Genomic DNA, 6,463 nt, shown 5'->3' with positions numbered 1-6,463 from the left:
GTTAGGATATACTACTTTGTTAATTACTCACTGGCTGATGAACATTTGGGTTGCTTCCAGTTTGGGGTTAATAATAACAGTTTTGATTAATAATACTGTCATAAACATTCATATATCTACCTTCATTTCTCTTGAATAAATACCTAGGAGTTCAATGTCTGGACCAAAGGTGAATTTTAAACTTCTGAACGTTTGAAGAAACTGCAAAAACCACATTCCAAAGTGGTTGTACATGATTCTCTCTTTACATACCTATTGATATTGCAAGTACATCAATCTTTAATTCTTTATTTAAATTCAGTGTAGTTAACATATATTATACTATTAGTTTCAGGGGCAGAATTTAGTGATTCATCAGTTGCATATAACACTCTGTGCTCATTATATCAAGTGCCCTCCTTAATGCCCATCACCCAATTATCCCATCCCCCCACCTACTTCCCCTCCAGCAACCCACTGTTTATTCCCTATTGTCAAAGAGTTTCTTATGGTTTGCCTCCCTATTTTCATCTTATTTTATTTTTTCTTCCCTTACCCTATGTTCATCTGTTTTGTTTCTTAAATTCCACATCTGAGTGAAATCATATGGTATTTGTCTTTCTCTGACTGACTTATTTTGCTTAGCATAATACCCTCTAGTTCCATCCACGTCGATGTAAATGGTAAGTATTCATCCTTTCTGATGGCTGAGTAATATTCCATTGTATTTTTATACCACATCTTTTTTATCCATTCATCCATTTATAGACATCTGGGCTCTTTCCATAGTCTGGCTATTCTGGACATTGCTGCTAAAAACATTATGGTGCTTCAGATCACTATGTTTGTATCCTTTGGATAATTAACCTTTGGATAAATTGCTGGGCTGTAAGGTAGTTCTATTTTTAACTTTCTGAGGAGCCTCCATACTGTTTTCCAGAGTGGCTGCACCAGTTTGCATTCCCACCAACAGTGTAAGAGGGTTCCCCTTTCTCTGCATCCTTGCCAACATCTGTCATTTCCTGACTTAATTTTAGCCATTCTGACTGGTGTGAGGTGGGCCCTCATTGTGGTTTTGAAATGTATTTCCCTGATGCCAAGTGATGTTGAGCATTTTTTCATGTCTCTGTTGGCCATTTGGATGTCTTCTTTGGAGAAATGTCTGTTCATGTCTTCTGCCCATTTCTTGACTGGATTTTTTGGGTTTTGGGTGTTGAGTTTGATGAGTTCTTTATAGATTTTGGATACCAGCCCTTTATCTGGTAAGACATTTGCAAATATCTTCTCCCATTCCATAGGTTACCTTTTAGTTTTGTGACTGTTTCCTTTGCTGTGCAAGAGCTTTTTATCTTGATGAAGTCCAATAGTTCATTTTTGCTTTTGTTTCTCTTGCCTTTGGAGACATGTCTAGCAAGAAGTTGCTGCAGCCAAGGCCAAAAATGTTGCTGCCTGTTTCTTCTCTAGGATTTTGATGAATTCCTGACTCAAATTTAGCTCTTTAATTCATTATGAGTTTATTTTTGTGTATGATGTAAGAAAGTGGTCCAGTTTCATTCTTCTGCATGTGGTATCCAATTTTTCCAACACCATTTGTTGAAGAGACTTTTTTCCATTGGATATTTTTTCCTGCTTAGTCAAAGATTAGTTGACCATAGAGTTGAGGGTCCATTTCTGGGTTCTCTATTCGGTTCCATTCATCTATATGTCTGTTTTTGTGCCAGTACCATACTATCTTGATGATTACAGCTTTGTAATAGAGCTTGAGGTGCAGAATTGTGATGCCACCAGCTTTGGTTTTCTTTTTCAACATTCGTTTGGCTATTCAGGGTCTTTTTGGTTCCATACAAACTTTAGGATTGTTTGTTCCAGCTCTGTGAAAAATGTTGATGGTATTTTGAGAGGGATTGCATTGAATGTGTAGATTGCTCTAGGTAGCATAGACATTTTAACAATATTTGTTCTTCCAATCCTTGAGAATGGAATGTTTTTCCATTTCTTTTTGTCTTCCTCAATTTCTTTCATAAGTGTTCTATAGTTTATAGAGGAAAGATCCTTTACCTCTCTGGTTAGGTTTACTCCTAGGTATCTTATAGTTTTGGGTGCAATTGTAAATGGGATCCAACTCCTTGATTTCTCTTTCTTCTGTCTCATTGTTAGTATATAGAAATGCAACTGACTTCTGTGCATTGATTTTATATCCTGTCACTTTGCTGAATTCCTGTATCAGTTCTAGCAATTTGGGGGTGGAGTCTTTTGGGTTTTCTACATAGAGTATCATGTCATTTGCAAAGAGTTAAAGTTTGACTTTTTTTGCCAATTTGGATGCCTTTTATTCCTTTTTGTTGTCTGATTGCTGAGGCTAGGACTTCCAGTACTATGTTGAACAGCAGTGGTGAGAGTGGACATCCCTGTCATTTTCCTGACCTTAAGGGAAAGATCTCAGTTTTTCCCTGATGAGGATGATATTAGCTATGGGTTTTTCATATATGGCTTTTATGATATTGAGGTATGTTCCCTCTATCCCTACATGAAGGGCAGAGTGCTTTTATCAAGAAAGGAAGCTGTATTTTGTCAAATGCCTTTTTGATCTATTGAGATCATATGGTTCTTGTCATTTCTTTTATTAATGTGGCATAACACATTGATTTAAAGATGTTGAACCACCCTGGCAGCCCAGGAATAAATCCCCCTTGGTCGTGGTCAATAATCCTATTAATGTACTGTTGAATCCTACTGGCTAGAATTTTTGCACCCATGTTCATCAGGGACATTGGTCTGTAATTCTCCTTTTTAGTGGGGTCTTTGTCCAGTTTTGGGATCAAGGTAATGCTGGCCTCATAAAATGAGTTTGGAAATTTTCCTTCCATTTCTATTTTTTAGAATAGTTTCAGAAGAATAGGTATTAATTCTTTAAATGTTTGGTAGAATTCTGCAGAAAGGCCATCTGGCCCTGGACTCTTGTTTCTTGGGAGACTTTTGATTACTGATTCAATATCTTGCTGGTTAGGGTCTGTTCAGGTTATCTATTTCTTCCTGTTTCAGTTTTGGTAGTTTATATGTTTCTAGGAATGCATCCATTTATTTCAGATTGTCTAATTTGTTGGCATATAGTTGCTCATAATATGTTCTTAAAATTGTTTGTATTTCCTTCATGGTGGTAGTGATCTCTCCTCTTTCATTCATGATTTTATTTATTTGGGTCCTTTCTCTTCTTTTTGATAAATCTGGCCAGGGGTTTATCAATCTTATTAATTCTTTCAAAACACCAGCTCCTAGTTTTTTTTATCTGTTCTTACTGGGTTTATTACTTCTCTTCTCTTGCTTCGTTTAGGTTTTATTTGCTGTCCTTTCTCCAGATCCTTTACGTGTAAGGTTAGGTTGTGTATTTGAGACCTTTCTTGTTTCTTGAGAACCACTTGTATTGCTATATGCTTCCCTCTTTGGACTTCCTTTGCTGCATCTGAAAGGTTCTGAACTGTTGTGTTTCATTTTCATTTGCTTCCATGTATTTTTTTAATTCTTCTTTAATTTCCTGGTTGACCCATTCTTTCTTGAATAGGATGCTCTTTAACCTTCATGTATTTGTGGTCCTTCCAAATTTTTTCTTGTGGTTGACTTCAAGTTTTAAACTACTGTGGTCTGAAAATATGCATGGCATAATCTCAGTCTTTTGGTACTGATTGAGACCTAATTTGTGACCCAGTATGTGATCCGTTTGGAGAATGTTAAAGTCTCCTACTATTATTGTATTATTATCAATGAGTTTCATTAATTTTGTTATTAATTGGTTTATATATTTGGCTGCTCCCAAGTTAGGGGCATAAATATTTACAATTGTTAGATCTTCTAGTTGGATAGACTCTTTTATTATGATATAGTGTCCTTCTTCATCTCTTAATACAGTCTTTGGTTTAAAATCTAGTTTGTCTGGGGCACCTGGGTGGCTCAGTCAGTTAAGTGTCTGCCTTCAGCCTCAGGTCATGATCTCAAGGTCCTGGGATTGAGTCCCACATTGGGCTCCCTGCTTAGCGGGGATCTGCTTCTCCCTCTCTCTCTGTGATCTCTCTCGTTTTCACTCTCTCTCAAATAAATAAATAAAAATCTTTTAAAAAATGAAAATAAACAAACAAAATCTATTTTATCTGATACAAAGATTGCTACACCCGCTTTCTTTTGATGTCTACTGGCATGATAAATGGTTTTCCCCTCCCTCACTTTCAATCTGGAAGTGGGTCTAAAGTGAGTCTTTTGTAAACAGCATATTGATGGGTCTTGTTTTTTTATCCATTGTGATACCCTATGTCTTTTGATTGGAGCATTTAGTCCATTTACATTCAGAGTAATTATTGAAAGATATGAATTTAGTGCCATTGTATCACCTGTAAAGTTGCTGTTCCTGTAGACTGTCTCTGTTCCTTTCTGGTCTTTGTTACTTTTGGGCTCTCTCTCCCCTCAAAGATTCCCTTTAATATTTCTTGCAGGGCTGGTTTAGTGTTCACAAATTCCTTTAGTTTTCGTTTCTCCTGGAAACTCTTTATCTCTCCTTCTATTCTGAATGACAGCCTTGCTGGATAAAGTATTCTTGGTTTCGTATTTTTCCCATTTAACATGTTGAATATATCATGCCAGTCCTTTCTGGCCTGCCAGGTCTTTGTGCACAGGTCTGCTGCCCCCTTATGTTTCTACAATTGTAGGTTAAGGACCTCTTGTCCAAGCTGCTTTCCAGATTTTCTCTTTATCTTTGGAATTTGCAAGCTTCACTATTATATGTCAAGGTGTTGACCTATTTTTATTGCTTTTGAGGGGATTTCTCTGTGCCTCCTGTACTTAAATGCCTGTTTCTTTCCCTAGATTAGGGAAATTCTCAGCTATAATTTGTTCAAATAAATCTTCTGCCCTTCTCTCCCATACTTCATCTTCTGGGACTCCTATTATCGGGATATTATTTTGCTTTATAGAATCGCTGAGTTCTCTAAGTCTCCTTTTGTGGCCCATAGTTTTCTTTCTCTCTTCTTTTCAGCTTCCTTATTTTCCATCATTTTATCTTCTATTTCACTGACTCTTCTGCCTTGTTCATTGTCATTTTTATAGCCTCCATTTGGGACTGCATCTCAATAATAGCATTTTTAATTTCAGCCTGACTAGATTTTTGTTCTTTTATTTCTACATTAGGGATTCTCTAGTGTCTTCTATGCTTTTTTCAAGCCCAGTCAACTTTATAATCATCTTAAATTCTAGTTCAGACATCTTACTTATAGCCATATTGATTAAATCCCTGGCAGTGAGTACTACCTCCTGCTCTTTCTTTTGGGGTGAATTTCTCAATCTCGTCATTTTGTCCAGAAAAGAAAGGAAGAAATAGAAAAAACAACAACAACAACAACAACAACAACAACAACAAAACTGCAGGAAGTGTTTCTGGTGTATGTTGTGCACACTCTGCTGTTGGGTTTTGGCTACTCTTTGCCACTGGTTCTTCCTCTACAGAGTTCCTCCTTGCTTGTAGTGGGGAGTGTTTGGAAGTTTAAGTAAGTATGCTTTGATTTGTTTGTCAAGATAAGCCTGTAAAAGAAAAAAGAGAACAAAAACCAATAAACAAAAACAACCTGATCCAAGACAAGAGAAAAGGAAAAGGAACAAAACTGTAAACAAACAGACAAATAAAAATCTATAAGCCTGACCCTAAAAAATAAGAAAGAGAGAATGAAAAAAAGATAGGGAAAGAAGAAAAAAAAAAAAAAAGAAGAAGCCTGATCCAAAAAAATAAGAGAAGGAAACAAACCAACAAATGAACAAAAAAATTATAAACCTGATACAAAAAAAAAAGGTTAAAAAGAAAAGAAAAAAAAAGAAATAAATATATATATACACAAAATAAAAGATAAATAAAAATAAGAAATAGAAAAAGAACTTTAAAATTTTTAAAAATTAAGAAAAGAGGAGGAAAAATAAAGAAAAAATGAAGAAGCAAGCCTGCTCCTATTTCCACTGGGACCTGATGTTTTGGAGCATTCTTTAATCAGTAGACTTGGTAGATGCGGGGACCTCTGTTGGTTTCTGAGGGAGAGGCCTGTTTGTTCCTCTCCCTCAGAAACCAACAGAGGTCCCCACATCTACCAAGTTGCCCTTGTAAGATGCCCCTGCCAGGTGCAGGAGGGTGGGATTTAGCGTAGGGGACCCCAGCCTCCACTGGAGGTACTGTGTTTCTTTCTGAAGTCCAGCTGTGTTGGTGAGAAGGCAAGGGGAGAAGGAAGAATATGGCTTTACCCCACCCTCTTGTCCCTGGGGAGGGGAACTCCTGGCCACTGCTGTTCAGGAGGCCCTCTTAGAAAATCGAACAATCTCCTGTGTCCCTGGCTTTTGTTAGTTCCGTGCTCTAACCTGTCTGTGCCTGGGCCATCGGCTCACCCGGAGCCACAGATCTCCTGTATTTTATCTCTGGCCAGTGTCTGGGATTCAAAACTCCAAGTGTTAAAGGGCCTGG

The sequence above is a fragment of the Leptonychotes weddellii genome, chromosome 2 (genome assembly GCF_054177405.1).
Source record: "Leptonychotes weddellii isolate Sample4059 chromosome 2, ASM5417740v2, whole genome shotgun sequence".
NCBI lineage: Eukaryota > Metazoa > Chordata > Mammalia > Carnivora > Phocidae > Leptonychotes > Leptonychotes weddellii.
This window is presented reverse-complemented; position numbering follows the sequence as displayed.